Source organism: Lepidochelys kempii, chromosome 22 (genome assembly GCF_965140285.1).
Source record: "Lepidochelys kempii isolate rLepKem1 chromosome 22, rLepKem1.hap1, whole genome shotgun sequence".
NCBI lineage: Eukaryota > Metazoa > Chordata > Testudines > Cheloniidae > Lepidochelys > Lepidochelys kempii.
This window is the reverse complement of record NC_136401.1, coordinates 769,691-786,055: the sequence shown is the minus strand read 5'-3', so window position 1 is coordinate 786,055 and position 16,365 is coordinate 769,691.

Sequence of the window (16,365 nt, the reverse complement as noted above, 5' to 3'; positions counted from 1 at the left end):
TCTGTCCCAGCACAAAGCCCCTACACACACAGATATTACCAATACAAAACCAAACACACACAAATACCTTCTCCTCCCACTCAAACTCCCCGTTTACAGCTCTGTTTGCTAGCTCCTGTGCCGCTGCAGCTGTCTGTGCCCCTGTCTGACTGGCTGCTACCTTTATAGGACCCCTAGTCAGTGAAGCCCCGCCCCCTAATCAGGGTTCAGCTTCTGTCCCAGCACAAAGCCCCTACACACACAGATATTACCAATACAAAACCAAACACACACAAATACCTTCTACTCCAACAGAACTCCCACTCAAACCCCCTGTTTACAGCTCTGTTTGCTAGCTCCTGTGCCGCTGCAGCTGTCTGTGCCGCTGCCTGACTGGCTGCTACCTTTATAGGACCCCTAGTCAGTGAAGCCCCGCCCCCTAATCAGGGCTCAGCTTCTCTCCCAGCACAAAGACCCTCCAAGCCTCTACCATACAGATACCACCAATACAAAACCAAACACACACAAATACCTTCTCCTCCAACAGAACTCCCACTCAAACTCCCCTGTTTACAGCTCTGTTTGTAGCTCCTGTGCCGCTGCCTGACTGGCTGCTACCTTTATAGGACCCCTAGTCAGGGAAGCCCCGCCCCCTAATCAGGGCTCAGCTTCTTTCCCAGCACAAAGCCCCTCCAAGCCTCTACACATACAGATACTACCAATACAAAACCAAACACACACACAAATACCTTCTCCTCCAACAGAACTCCCACTCAAACCCGCCTGTTTACAGCTCTGTTTGCTAGCTCCTGTGCCGCTGCAGCTGTCTGTGCCGCTGCCTGACTGGCTGCGACCTTTATAGGACCCCTAGTCAGTCAAGCCCCGCCCCCTAATCAGGGCTCAGCTTCTCTCCCAGCACAAAGCCTCTACACATACAGGTACTACCAATACAAAACCAAACACACACAAATACCTTCTCCTCCAACAGAACTCCCACTCAAACTCCCCTGTTTACAGCTCTGTTTGCTAGCTCCTGTGCCGCTGCAGCTGTCTGTGCGGCTGCCTGACTGGCTGCTACCTTTATAGGATCCCTAGTCAGGGAAGCCCCGCCCACTAATCAGGGCTCAGCTTCTCTCCCAGCACAAAGCCCCTCCAAGCCTCTACACATGCAGATACTACCAATACAAAACCAAACACACACAAATACCTTCTACTCCAACAGAACTCCCACTCAAACTCCCCTGTTTACAGCTCTGTTTGCTAGCTCCTGTGCGGCTGCCTGACTGGCTGCGACCTTTATAGGACCCCTAGTCAGTCAAGACCCGCCCCCTAATCAGGGCTCAGCTTCTGTCCCAGCACAAAGCCCCTACACACACAGATACTACCAATACAAAACCAAACACACACAAATACCTTCTACTGCAACAGTACTCCCACTCAAACTCCCCTGTTTACAGCTCTGTTTGATAGCTCCTGTGCCGCTGCAGCTGTCTGTGCCGCTGCCTGACTGGCTGCTACCTTTATAGGACCCCTAGTCAGTGAAGCCCCGCCCCCCAATCAGGGCTCAGCTTCTGTCTCAGCACAAAGCCCCTTCACATACAGATACTACCAACACAAAACCACACACAAATACCTTCTACTCCGACAGTACTCCCACTCAAACTCCCCTGTTTACAGCTCTGTTTGATAGCTCCTGTGCCGCTGCCTGACTGGCTGCAACCTTTATAGGACCCCTAGTCAGGGAAGCCCCGCCCCCTAATCAGGGCTCAGCTTCTCTCCCAGCACAAAGCCCCTACACATACAGATACTAACAATACAAAACCAAACACACACAAATACCTTCTCCTCCGAAAGAACTCCCACTCAAACTCCCCTGTTTACAGCTCTGTTTGCTAGCTCCTGTGCCGCTGCAGCTGTCTGTGCCGCTGCCTGACTGGCTGCTACCTTTATAGGACCCCTAGTCAGTCAAGCCCCGCCCCCTAATCAGGCCTCAGCTTCTCTCCCAGCACAAAGCCCCTACACATACAGATATTACCAATACAAAACCAAACACACACAAATACCTTCTTCTCCAACAGAACTCCCACTCAAACTCCCTGTTTACAGCTCTGTTTGCTAGCTCCTGTGCCGCTGCCTGACTGGCAGCTACCTTTATAGGACCCCTAGTCAGGGAAGCCCCGCCCCCTAATCAGGGCTCAGCTTCTCTCCCAGCACAAAGACCCTCCAAGCCTCTACCATACAGATACCACCAATACAAAACCAAACACACACAAATACCTTCTCCTCCAACAGAACTCCCACTCAAACTCCCCTGTTTACAGCTCTGTTTGCTAGCTCCTGTGCCGCTGCAGCTGTCTGTGCGGCTGCCTGACTGGCTGCTACCTTTATAGGATCCCTAGTCAGGGAAGCCCCGCCCACTAATCAGGGCTCAGCTTCTCTCCCAGCACAAAGCCCCTCCAAGCCCTACACATGCAGATACTACCAATACAAAACCAAACACACACAAATACCTTCTACTCCAACAGTACTCCCACTCAAACTCCCCTGTTTACAGCTCTGTTTGATAGCTCCTGTGCCGCTGCAGCTGTCTGTGCCGCTGCCTGACTGGCTGATACCTTTATAGGACCCCTAGTCAGTGAAGCCCCGCCCCCTAATCACGGCTCAGCTTCTCTCCCAGCACAAAGCCCCTACACATACAGATACTACCAATACAAATCCAAACACACACAAATACCTTCTCCTCCAACAGAACTCCCACTCAAACTCCCCTGTTTACAGCTCTCTTTGCTAGCTCCTGTGCCGCTGCCTGACTGGCTGCTACCTTTATAGGACCCCAAGTCAGGGAAGCCCCGCCCCCCAATCAGGGCTCAGCTTCTGTCTCAGCACAAAGCCCCTTCACATACAGATACTACCAATACAAAACCAAACACACACAAATACCTTCTTCTCCAACAGAACTCCCACTCAAACTCCCTGTTTACAGCTCTGTTTGCTAGCTCCTGTGCCGCTGCCTGACTGGCAGCTACCTTTATAGGACCCCTAGTCAGGGAAGCCCCGCCCCCTAATCAGGGCTCAGCTTCTCTCCCAGGACAAAGCCCCTACACATACAGATACTAACAATACAAAACCAAACACACACAAATACCTTCTCCTCCAACAGAACTCCCACTCCAACTCCCCTGTTTACAGCTCTGTTTGCTAGCTCCTGTGCCGCTGCAGCTGTCTGTGCCGCTGCCTGACTGGCTGCTACCTTTATAGGACCCCTAGTCAGTGAAGCCCCGCCCCCTAATCGGGGCTCAGCTTCTCTCCCAGCACAAAGACCCTCCAAGCCTCTACCATACAGATACCACCAATACAAAACCAAACACACACAAATACCTTCTCCTCCAACAGAACTCCCACTCAAACTCCCCTGTTTACAGCTCTGTTTGCTAGCTCCTGTGCCGCTGCCTGACTGGCTGCTACCTTTATAGGACCCCTAGCCAGGGAAGCCCCGCCCCCTAATCAGGGCTCAGCTTCTCTCCCAGGACAAAGCCCCTACACATACAGATACCACCAATACAAAACCAAACACACACAAATACCTTCTCCTCCAACAGAACTCCCACTCAAACTCCCCTGTTTACAGCTCTGTTTGCTAGCTCCTGTGCCGCTGCAGCTGTCTGTGCCGCTGCCTGACTGGCTGATACCTTTCTAGGACCCCTAGTAAGTGAAGCCCCGCCCCCTAATCACGGCTCAGCTTCTCTCCCAGCACAAAGCCCCTTCACATACAGATACTACCAATACAAAACCAAACACACACGAATACCTTCTCCTCCAACAGAACTCCCACTCGAACTGCCCTGTTTACAGCTCTGTTTGTAGCTCCTGTGCCGCTGCAGCTGTCTGTGCCGCTGCCTGACTGGCTGCGACCTTTATAGGACCCCTAGTCAGGGAAGCCCCGCCCCCTAATCAGGGCTCAGCTTCTTTCCCAGCACAAAGCCCCTCCAAGCCTCTACACATACAGATACTACCAATACAAAACCAAACACACACACAAATACCTTCTCCTCCAACAGAACTCCCACTCAAACCCGCCTGTTTACAGATCTGTTTGCTAGCTCCTGTGCCGCTGCCTGACTGTCTGCAACCTTTATAGGACCCCTAGTCAGGGAAGCCCCGCCCCCTAATCAGGGCTCAGCTTCTCTCCCAGCACAAAGCCCCTACACATACAGATACCACCAATACAAAACCAAACACACACAAATACCTTCTCCTCCAACAGAACTCCCACTCAAACTCCCCTGTTTACAGCTCTGTTTGCTAGCTCCTGTGCCGCTGCAGCTGTCTGTGCCGCTGCCTGATTGCCTGCTACGTTTATAGGACCCCTAGTCAGGGAAGCCCCGCCCCCGAATCAGGGCTCAGCTTCTCACCCAGCACAAAGCCCCGACACATACAAATAATACCAATACAAAACCAAACACACACAAATACCTTCTCCTCCAACAGAACTCCCACTCAAACCCCCCTGTTTACAGCTCTGTTTGCTAGCTCCTGTGCCGCTGCAGCTGTCTGTGCCGCTGCCTGATTGGCTGCTACGTTTATAGGACCCCTAGTCAGGGAAGCCCCGCCCCCTAATCAGGGCTCAGCTTCTCACCCAGCACAAAGCCCCGACACATACAAATACCAATACAAAACCAAACAAACACAAATACCTTCTCCTCCAACAGAACTCCCACTCAAACTCCCCTGTTTACAGCTCTGTTTGATAGCTCCTGTGCCGCTGCCTGACTGGCTGCAACCTTATAGGACCCCTAGTCAGGGAAGCCCCGCCCACTAATCAGGGCTCAGCTTCTTTCCCAGCACAAAGCCCCTACACATACAGATACCACCTATACAAAACCAAACACACACAAATACCTTGTTCTCCAACAGAACTCCCACTCAAACTCCCCTGTTTACAGCTCTGTTTGCTAGCTCCTGTGCCGCTGCAGCTGTCTGTGCCGCTGCCTGACTGGCTGATACCTTTCTAGGACCCCTAGTAAGTGAAGCCCCGCCCCCTAATCACGGCTCAGCTTCTCTCCCAGCACAAAGCCCCTTCACATACAGATACCACCAATACAAAACCAAACACACACAAATACCTTCTCCTCCAAAAGAACTCCCACTCAAACCCCCCCTGTTTACAGCTCTGTTTGCTAGCTCCTGTGCCGCTGCAGCTGTCTGTGCCGCTGCCTGATTGGCTGCTACGTTTATAGGACCCCTAGTCAGGGAAGCCCCGCCCCCTAATCAGGGCTCAGCTTCTCACCCAGCACAAAGCCCCGACACATACAAATACCAATACAAAACCAAACAAACACAAATACCTTCTCCTCCAACAGAACTCCCACTCAAACTCCCCTGTTTACAGCTCTGTTTGCTAGCTCCTGTGCCGCTGCAGCTGTCTGTGCCGCTGCCTGACTGTCTGCTACCTTTATAGGACCCCTAGTTAGTCAAGCCCCGCCCCCTAATCAGGGCTCAGCTACTCTCCCAGCACAAAGCCCCTACACATACAGATACTAACAATACAAAACCAAACACACACAAATACCTTCTACTCCAACAGAACTCCCACTCAAACTCCCCTGTTCACAGCTCTGTTTGATAGCTCCTGTGCCGCTGCCTGACTGGCTGCAACCTTATAAGACCCCTAGTCAGGGAAGCCCCGCGCACTAATCAGGGCTCACCTTCTTTCCCAGCACAAAGCCCCTCCAAGCCTCTACACATACAGATACCACCAATACAAAACCAAACACACACACAAATACCTTTTCCTCCAACAGAACTCCCACTCAAACTCCCCTGTTTACAGCTCTGTTTGCTAGCTCCTGTGCCGCTGCCTGACTGGCTGCTACCTTTATAGGACCCCTAGTCAGGGAAGCCCCGCCCCCTAATCAGGGCTCAGCTTCTCTCCCAGCACAAAGCCCCTACAGATACAGATACTAACAATACAAAACCAAACACACACAAATACCTTCTCCTCCAACAGAACTCCCACTCAAACTCCCCTGTTTACAGCTCTGTTTGTAGCTCCTGTGCCGCTGCCTGACTGGCTGCTACCTTTATAGGACCCCTAGTCAGGGAAGCCCCGCCCCCTAATCAGGGCTCAGCTTCTTTCCCAGCACAAAGCCCCTCCAAGCCTCTACACATACAGATACTACCAATACAAAACCAAACACACACACAAATACCTTCTCCTCCAACAGAACTCCCACTCAAACCCGCCTGTTTACAGCTCTGTTTGCTAGCTCCTGTGCCGCTGCAGCTGTCTGTGCCGCTGCCTGACTGGCTGCGACCTTTATAGGACCCCTAGTCAGTCAAGCCCCGCCCCCTAATCAGGGCTCAGCTTCTCTCCCAGCACAAAGCCCCTACACATACAGATACTAACAATACAAAACCAAACACACACAAATACCTTCTCCTCCAACAGAACTCCCACTCAAACTCCCCTGTTTACAGCTCTGTTTGCTAGCTCCTGTGCCGCTGCCTGACTGGCTGCGACCTTTATAGGACCCCTAGTCAGTCAAGACCCGCCCCCTAATCAGGGCTCAGCTTCTCTCCCAGCAAAAAGCCCCTACACATACAGATACTACCAATACAAAACCAAACACACACAAATACCTTCTACTGCAACAGTACTCCCACTCAAACTCCCCTGTTTACAGCTCTGTTTGATAGCTCCTGTGCCGCTGCCTGACTGGCTGCAACCTTTATAGGACCCCTAGTCAGGGAAGCCCCGCCCCCTAATCAGGGCTCAGCTTCTCTCCCAGCACAAAGCCCCTACACATACAGATACCACCAATACAAAACCAAACACACACAAATACCTTCTCCTCCGAAAGAACTCCCACTCAAACTCCCCTGTTTACAGCTCTGTTTGCTAGCTCCTGTGCCGATGCAGCTGTCTGTGCCGCTGTCTGACTGGCTGATACCTTTTTAGGACCCCTAGTCAGTGAAGCCCCGCCCCCTAATCAGGGCTCAGCTTCTCTCCCAGCACAAAGCCCCTACACATACAGATACTAACAATACAAAACCAAACACACACAAATACCTTCTCCTCCGAAAGAACTCCCACTCAAACTCCCTGTTTACAGCTCTGTTTGCTAGCTCCTGTGCCGCTGCCTGACTGGCAGCTACCTTTATAGGACCCCTAGTCAGGGAAGCCCCGCCCCCTAATCAGGGCTCAGCTTCTCTCCCAGCACAAAGACCCTCCAAGCCTCTACCATACAGATACCACCAATACAAAACCAAACACACACAAATACCTTCTCCTCCAACAGAACTCCCACTCAAACTCCCCTGTTTACAGCTCTGTTTGCTAGCTCCTGTGCCGCTGCCTGACTGGCTGCTACCTTTATAGGACCCCTAGCCAGGGAAGCCCCGCCCCCTAATCAGGGCTCAGCTTCTCTCCCAGGACAAAGCCCCTGCACATACAGATACCACCAATACAAAACCAAACACACACAAATACCTTCTCCTCCAACAGAACTCCCACTCAAACTCCCCTGTTTACAGCTCTGTTTGCTAGCTCCTGTGCCGCTGCAGCTGTCTGTGCCGCTGCCTGACTGGCTGATACCTTTCTAGGACCCCTAGTCAGTCAAGCCCCGCCCCCTAATCAGGGCTCAGCTTCTCTCCCAGCACAAAGCCCCTACACATACAGATACTAACAATACAAAACCAAACACACACAAATACCTTCTCCTCCAACAGAACTCCCACTCAAACTCCCCTGTTTACAGCTCTGTTTGCTAGCTCCTGTGCCGCTGCAGCTGTCTGTGCGGCTGCCTGACTGGCTGCTACCTTTATAGGATCCCTAGTCAGGGAAGCCCCGCCCACTAATCAGGGCTCAGCTTCTCTCCCAGCACAAAGCCCCTCCAAGCCCTACACATGCAGATACTACCAATACAAAACCAAACACACACAAATACCTTCTACTCCAACAGTACTCCCACTCAAACTCCCCTGTTTACAGCTCTCTTTGCTAGCTCCTGTGCCGCTGCCTGACTGGCTGCTACCTTTATAGGACCCCTAGTCAGGGAAGACCCGCCCCCTAATCAGGGCTCAGCTTCTGTCCCAGCACAAAGCCCCTACACACACAGATACTACCAATACAAAACCAAACACACACACAAATACCTTCTCCTCCAACAGTACTCCCACTCAAACTCCCCTGTTTACAGCTCTGTTTGCTAGCTCCTGTGCCGCTGCCTGACTGGCTGCTACCTTTATAGGACCCCTAGTCAGGGAAGCCCCGCCCCTAATTAGGGCTCAGCTTCTCTCCCAGCACAAAGCCCCTACACATACAGATACTAACAATACAAAACCAAACACACACAAATACCTTCTTCTCCAACAGAACTCCCACTCAAACTCCCTGTTTACAGCTCTGTTTGCTAGCTCCTGTGCCGCTGCCTGACTGGCAGCTACCTTTATAGGACCCCTAGTCAGGGAAGCCCCGCCCCCTAATCAGGGCTCAGCTTCTCTCCCAGGACAAAGCCCCTACACATACAGATACTAACAATACAAAACCAAACACACACAAATACCTTCTCCTCCAACAGAACTCCCACTCCAACTCCCCTGTTTACAGCTCTGTTTGCTAGCTCCTGTGCCGCTGCAGCTGTCTGTGCCGCTGCCTGACTGGCTGCTACCTTTATAGGACCCCTAGTCAGTGAAGCCCCGCCCCCTAATCGGGGCTCAGCTTCTCTCCCAGCACAAAGACCCTCCAAGCCTCTACCATGCAGATACCACCAATACAAAACCAAACACACACAAATACCTTCTCCTCCAACAGAACTCCCACTCAAACTCCCCTGTTTACAGCTCTGTTTGCTAGCTCCTGTGCCGCTGCCTGACTGGCTGCTACCTTTATAGGACCCCTAGCCAGGGAAGCCCCGCCCCCTAATCAGGGCTCAGCTTCTCTCCCAGGACAAAGCCCCTACACATACAGATACCACCAATACAAAACCAAACACACACAAATACCTTCTCCTCCAACAGAACTCCCACTCAAACTCCCCTGTTTACAGCTCTGTTTGCTAGCTCCTGTGCCGCTGCAGCTGTCTGTGCCGCTGCCTGATTGCCTGCTACGTTTATAGGACCCCTAGTCAGGGAAGCCCCGCCCCCTAATCAGGGCTCAGCTTCTCACCCAGCACAAAGCCCCGACACATACAAATAATACCAATACAAAACCAAACAAACACAAATACCTTCTCCTCCAACAGAACTCCCACTCAAACTCCCCTGTTTACAGCTCTGTTTGATAGCTCCTGTGCCGCTGCCTGACTGGCTGCAACCTTATAGGACCCCTAGTCAGGGAAGCCCCGCCCACTAATCAGGGCTCAGCTTCTTTCCCAGCACAAAGCCCCTACACATACAGATACCACCTATACAAAACCAAACACACACAAATACCTTCTTCTCCAACAGAACTCCCACTCAAACTCCCCTGTTTACAGCTCTGTTTGCTAGCTCCTGTGCCGCTGCAGCTGTCTGTGCCGCTGCCTGACTGGCTGATACCTTTCTAGGACCCCTAGTAAGTGAAGCCCCGCCCCCTAATCACGGCTCAGCTTCTCTCCCAGCACAAAGCCCCTTCACATACAGATACCACCAATACAAAACCAAACACACACAAATACCTTCTCCTCCAAAAGAACTCCCACTCAAACCCCCCCTGTTTACAGCTCTGTTTGCTAGCTCCTGTGCCGCTGCAGCTGTCTGTGCCGCTGCCTGATTGGCTGCTACGTTTATAGGACCCCTAGTCAGGGAAGCCCCGCCCCCTAATCAGGGCTCAGCTTCTCACCCAGCACAAAGCCCCGACACATACAAATACCAATACAAAACCAAACAAACACAAATACCTTCTCCTCCAACAGAACTCCCACTCAAACTCCCCTGTTTACAGCTCTGTTTGCTAGCTCCTGTGCCGCTGCAGCTGTCTGTGCCGCTGCCTGACTGTCTGCTACCTTTATAGGACCCCTAGTTAGTCAAGCCCCGCCCCCTAATCAGGGCTCAGCTACTCTCCCAGCACAAAGCCCCTACACATACAGATACTAACAATACAAAACCAAACACACACAAATACCTTCTACTCCAACAGAACTCCCACTCAAACTCCCCTGTTCACAGCTCTGTTTGATAGCTCCTGTGCCGCTGCCTGACTGGCTGCAACCTTATAAGACCCCTAGTCAGGGAAGCCCCGCGCACAAATCAGGGCTCACCTTCTTTCCCAGCACAAAGCCCCTCCAAGCCTCTACACATACAGATACCACCAATACAAAACCAAACACACACACAAATACCTTTTCCTCCAACAGAACTCCCACTCAAACTCCCCTGTTTACAGCTCTGTTTGCTAGCTCCTGTGCCGCTGCCTGACTGGCTGCTACCTTTATAGGACCCCTAGTCAGGGAAGCCCCGCCCCCTAATCAGGGCTCAGCTTCTCTCCCAGCACAAAGCCCCTACAGATACAGATACTAACAATACAAAACCAAACACACACAAATACCTTCTCCTCCAACAGAACTCCCACTCAAACTCCCCTGTTTACAGCACTGTTTGTAGCTCCTGTGCCGCTGCCTGACTGGCTGCTACCTTTATAGGACCCCTAGTCAGGGAAGCCCCGCCCCCTAATCAGGGCTCAGCTTCTTTCCCAGCACAAAGCCCCTCCAAGCCTCTACACATACAGATACTACCAATACAAAACCAAACACACACACAAATACCTTCTCCTCCAACAGAACTCCCACTCAAACCCGCCTGTTTACAGCTCTGTTTGCTAGCTCCTGTGCCGCTGCAGCTGTCTGTGCCGCTGCCTGACTGGCTGCGACCTTTATAGGACCCCTAGTCAGTCAAGCCCCGCCCCCTAATCAGGGCTCAGCTTCTCTCCCAGCACAAAGCCCCTACACATACAGATACTAACAATACAAAACCAAACACACACAAATACCTTCTCCTCCAACAGAACTCCCACTCAAACTCCCCTGTTTACAGCTCTGTTTGCTAGCTCCTGTGCCGCTGCCTGACTGGCTGCGACCTTTATAGGACCCCTAGTCAGTCAAGACCCGCCCCCTAATCAGGGCTCAGCTTCTCTCCCAGCAAAAAGCCCCTACACATACAGATACTACCAATACAAAACCAAACACACACAAATATCTTCTCCTCCAAGAGAACTCCCACTCAAACTCCCCTGTTTACAGCTCTGTTTGCTAGCTCCTGTGCCGCTGCAGCTGTCTGTGCCGCTGCCTGACTGGCTGCTACCTTTATAGGACCCCTAGTCAGGGAAGCCCCACCCCCTAATCAGGGCTCAGCTTCTCACCCAGCACAAAGCCCCGACACATACAAATACCAATACAAAACCAAACACACACAAATACCTTCTAATCCAACAGAACTCCCACTCAAACCCCCCTGTTTACAGCTCTGTTTGCTAGCTCCTGTGCCGCTGCAGCTGTCTGTGCCGCTGCCTGACTGGCTGCTACCTTTATAGGACCCCTAGTCAGTGAAGCCCCGCCCCCTAATCAGGGCTCAGCTACTCTCCCAGTACAAAGCCCCTACACATACAGATACTAACAATACAAAACCAAACACAAACAAATACCTTCTCCTCCCACTCAAACTCCCCGTTTACAGCTCTGTTTGATAGCTCCTGTGCCGCTGCCTGACTGGCTGCAACCTTATAAGACCCCTAGTCAGGGAAGCCCCGCCCACTAATCAGGGCTCAGCTTCTTTCTAAGCACAAAGCCCCTCCAAGCCTCTACACATACAGATACCACCAATACAAAACCAAACACACACACAAATACCTTCTCCTCCAACAGAACTCCCACTCAAACTCCACTGTTTACAGCTCTGCTTGCTAGCCTCTGTGCCACTGCAGCTGTCTGTGCCGCTGCCTGACTGGCTGCTACCTTTATAGGACCCCTAGTCAGGGAAGCCCCGCCCCCTAATCAGGGCTCAGCTTCTGTCCCAGCACAAAGCCCCTACACATACAGATACTACCAATATAAAACCAAACACACACAAATACCTTCTCCTCCAAAAGAACTCCCACTCAAACTCCCCTGTTTACAGCTCTGTTTGATAGCTCCTGTTCCGCTGCCTGACTGGCTGCAACCTTTATAGGACCCCTAGTCAGGGAAGCCCCGCCCCCTAATCAGGGCTCAGCTTCTCTCCCAGCACAAAGCCCCTACACATACAGATACTACCAATACAAAACCAAACACACACAAATACCTTCTACTCCAACAGAACTCCCACTCAAACTCCCCTGTTTACAGCTCTGTTTGCTAGCTCCTGTGCCGCTGCCTGACTGGCTGCAACCTTATAGGACCCCTAGTCAGGGAAGCCCCGCCCCCTAATCAGGGCTCAGCTTCTCTCCCAGCACAAAGCCCCTCCAAGCCTCTACACAAACAGGTACTAACAATACAAAACCAAACACACACAAATACCTTCTCCTCCAACAGAACTCCCACTCAAACTCCCCTGTTTACAGCTCTGTTTGCTAGCTCCTGTGCCGCTGCAGCTGTCTGTGCGGCTGCCTGACTGGCTGCTACCTTTATAGGACCCCTAGTCAGGGAAGCCCCGCCCACTAATCAGGGCTCAGCTTCTCTCCCAGCACAAAGCCCCTCCAAGCCTCTACACAAACGGAGACTACCAATACAAAACCAAACACACACAAATACCTTCTCCTCCAACAGAACTCCCAATCAGACTCCCCCGTTTACAGCTCTGTTTGCTAGCTCCTGTGCCGCTGCAGCTGTCTGTGCCGCTGCCTGACTGGCTGCTACCTTTATAGGACCCCTAGTCAGTGAAGCCCCGCCCCCTAATCAGGGCTCAGCTTCTGTCCTAGCACAAAGCCCCTACACACACAGATACCACCAATACAAAACCAAACACACACAAATACCTTCTCCTCCAACAGAACTCCCACTCAAACTCCCCTGTTTACAGCTCTGTTTGATAGCTCCTGTGCCGCTGCCTGACTGGCTGCAACCTTTATAGGACCCCTAGTCAGTGAAGCCCCGCCCCCTAATCAGGGCTCAGCTTCTGTCCTAGCACAAAGCCCCTACACACACAGATACCACCAATACAAAACCAAACACACACAAATACCTTCTCCTCCAACAGAACTCCCACTCAAACTCCACTGTTTACAGCTCTGTTTGCGAGCTCCTGTGCCGCTGCAGCTGTCCGTGCCGCTGCCTGACTGGCTGCTACCTTTATAGGACCCCTAGTCAGGGAAGCCCCGCCCCCTAATCAGGGCTCAGCTTCTCTCCCAGCACAAAGACCCTCCAAGCCTCTACCATACAGATACCACCAATACAAAACCAAACACACACAAATACCTTCTCCTCCAACAGAACTCCCACTCAAACTCCCCTGTTTACAGCTCTGTTTGCTAGCTGCTGTGCCGCTGCCTGACTGGCTGCTACCTTTATAGGACCCCTAGCGAGGGAAGCCCCGCCCCCTAATCAGGGCTCAGCTTCTCTCCCAGGACAAAGCCCCTACATATACAGATACCACCAATACAAAACCAAAAACACACAAATAGCTTCTCCTCCAACAGAACTCCCACTCAAACTCCCCTGTTTACAGCTCTGTTTGTAGCTCCTGTGCCGCTGCCTGACTGGCTGCTACCTTTATAGGACCCCTAGTCAGGGAAGCCCCGCCCCGTAATCAGGGCTCAGCTTCTTTCCCAGCACAAAGCCCCTCCAAGCCTCTACACATACAGATACTACCAATACAAAACCAAACACACACACAAATACCTTCTCCTCCAACAGAACTCCCACTCAAACCCCCCTGTTTACAGCTCTGTTTGCTAGCTCCTGTTCCGCTGCAGCTGTCTGTGCCACTGCCTGACTGGCTGCGACCTTTATAGGACCCCTAGTCAGTCAAGCCCCGCCCCCTAATCAGGGCTCAGCTTCTGTCCCAGCACAAAGCCCCTACACACACAGATACTACCAATACAAAACCAAACACACACAAATACCTTCTACTCCAACAGTCCTCCCACTCAAACTCCCCTGTTTACAGCTCTGTTTGATAGCTCCTGTGCCGCTGCCTGACTGGCTGCTACCTTTATAGGACCCCTAGTCAGGGAAGCCCCGCCCCCAAATCAGGGCTCAGCTTCTCTCCCAGCACAAAGCCCCTACACATACAGATACTAACAATACAAAACCAAACACACACAAATACCTTCTCCTCCAAAAGAACTCCCACTCAAACTCCCCTGTTTACTGCTCTGTTTGCTAGCTCCTGTGCTGCTGCAGCTGTCTGTGCCGCTACCTGACTGGCTGCTACCTTTATAGGACCCCTAGTCAGTGAAGCCCCGCCCCCCAATCAGGGCTCAGCTTCTGTCTCAGCACAAAGCCCCTACACACACAGATATTACCAATACAAAACCAAACACACACAAATACCTTCTACTCCAACAGAACTCCCACTCAAACTCCCCTGTTTACAGCTCTGTTTGATAGCTCCTGTGCCGCTGCCTGACTGGCTGCAACCTTATAAGACCCCTAGTCAGGGAAGCCCCGCCCACTAATCAGGGCTCAGCTTCTTTCCCAGCACAAAGCCCCTCCAAGCCTCTACACATACAGATACCACCAATACAAAACCAAACACACAAACAAATACCTTTTCCTCCAACAGAACTCCCACTCAAACTCCACTGTTTACAGCTCTGCTTGCTAGCCCCTGTGCCGCTGCAGCTGTCTGTGCCACTACCTGACTGGCTGCTTCCTTTATAGGACCCCTAGTCAGAGAAGCCCCGCCCCCTAATCAGGGCTCAGCTTCTGTCCCAGCACAAAGCCCCTACACATACAGATACTACCAATACAAAACCAAACACACACAAATACCTTCTCCTCCAAAAGAACTCCCACTCAAACTCCCCTGTTTACAGCTCTGTTTGCTAGCTCCTGTGCTGCTGCAGCTGTCTGTGCCACTACCTGACTGGCTGCTACCTTTATAGGACCCCTAGTCAGTGAAGCCCCGCCCCCTAATCAGGGCTCAGCTTCTCTCCCAGCACAAAGCCCCTACACATACAGATACTAAGAATACAAAACCAAACACACACAAATACCTTCTCCTCCCACTCAAACTCCCCTGTTTACAGGTCTGTTTGCTAGCTCCTGTGCCGCTGCAGCTGTCTGTGCCGCTGCCTGACTGGCTGCTACCTTTATAGGACCCCTAGTCAGTGAAGCCCCGCCCCCTAATCAGGGTTCAGCTTCTGTCCCAGCACAAAGCCCCTACACACACAGATACTACCAATACAAAACTAAACACACACAAATACCTTCTACTCCAACAGAACTCCCACTCAAACTCCCCTGTTTACAGCTCTGTTTGATAGCTCCTGTGCCGCTGCCTGACTGGGTGCAACCTTATAGGACCCCTAGTCAGTGAAGCCCCGCCCCCTAATCAGGGTTCAGCTTCTGTCCCAGCACAAAGCCCCTACACATACAGATACCACCAATACAAAACCAAACACACACACAAATACCTTTTCCTCCAACAGAACTCCCACTCAAACTCCCCTGTTTACAGCTCTGTTTGCTAGCTCCTGTGCCGCTGCCTGAATGGCTGCTACCTTTATAGGACCCCTAGTCAGGGAAGCCCCGCCCCTTAATCAGGGCTCAGCTTCTCTCCCAGCACAAAGCCCCTACACATACAGATACTAACAATACAAAACCAAACACACACAAATACCTTCTCCTCCAACAGAACTCCCACTCAAACTCCCCTGTTTACAGCTCTGTTTGCTAGCTCCTGTGCTGCTGCAGCTGTCTGTGCCACTACCTGACTGGCTGCTACCTTTATAGGACCCCTAGTCAGTGAAGCCCCGCCCCCTAATCAGGGCTCAGCTTCTGTCTCAGCACAAAGCCCCTACACACACACATACTACCAATACAAAACCAAACACACACAAAAACCTTCTCCTCCAACAGAACTCCCACACAAACTCCCCTGTTTACAGCTCTGTTTGCTAGCTCCTGTGCCGCTGCCTGACTGGCTGCTACCTTTATAGGACCCCTAGTCAGGGAAGCCCCGCCCCCTAATCAGGGCTCAGCTTCTCTCCCAGAACAAAGCCCCTACACATACAGATACTAACAATACAAAACCAAACACACACAAATACCTTCTCCTCCAACAGAACTCCCACTCAAACTCCCCTGTTTACAGCTCTGTTTGCTAGCTCCTGTGCCCATGCAGCTGTCTGTGCGGCTGCCTGACTGGCTGCTACCTTTATAGGACCCCTAGTCAGGGAAGCCCCGCCCCCTAATCAGGGCTCAGCTTCTGTCCTAGCACAAAGCCCCTACACACACAGATACTACCAGTACAAATCCAAACACACACAAATAC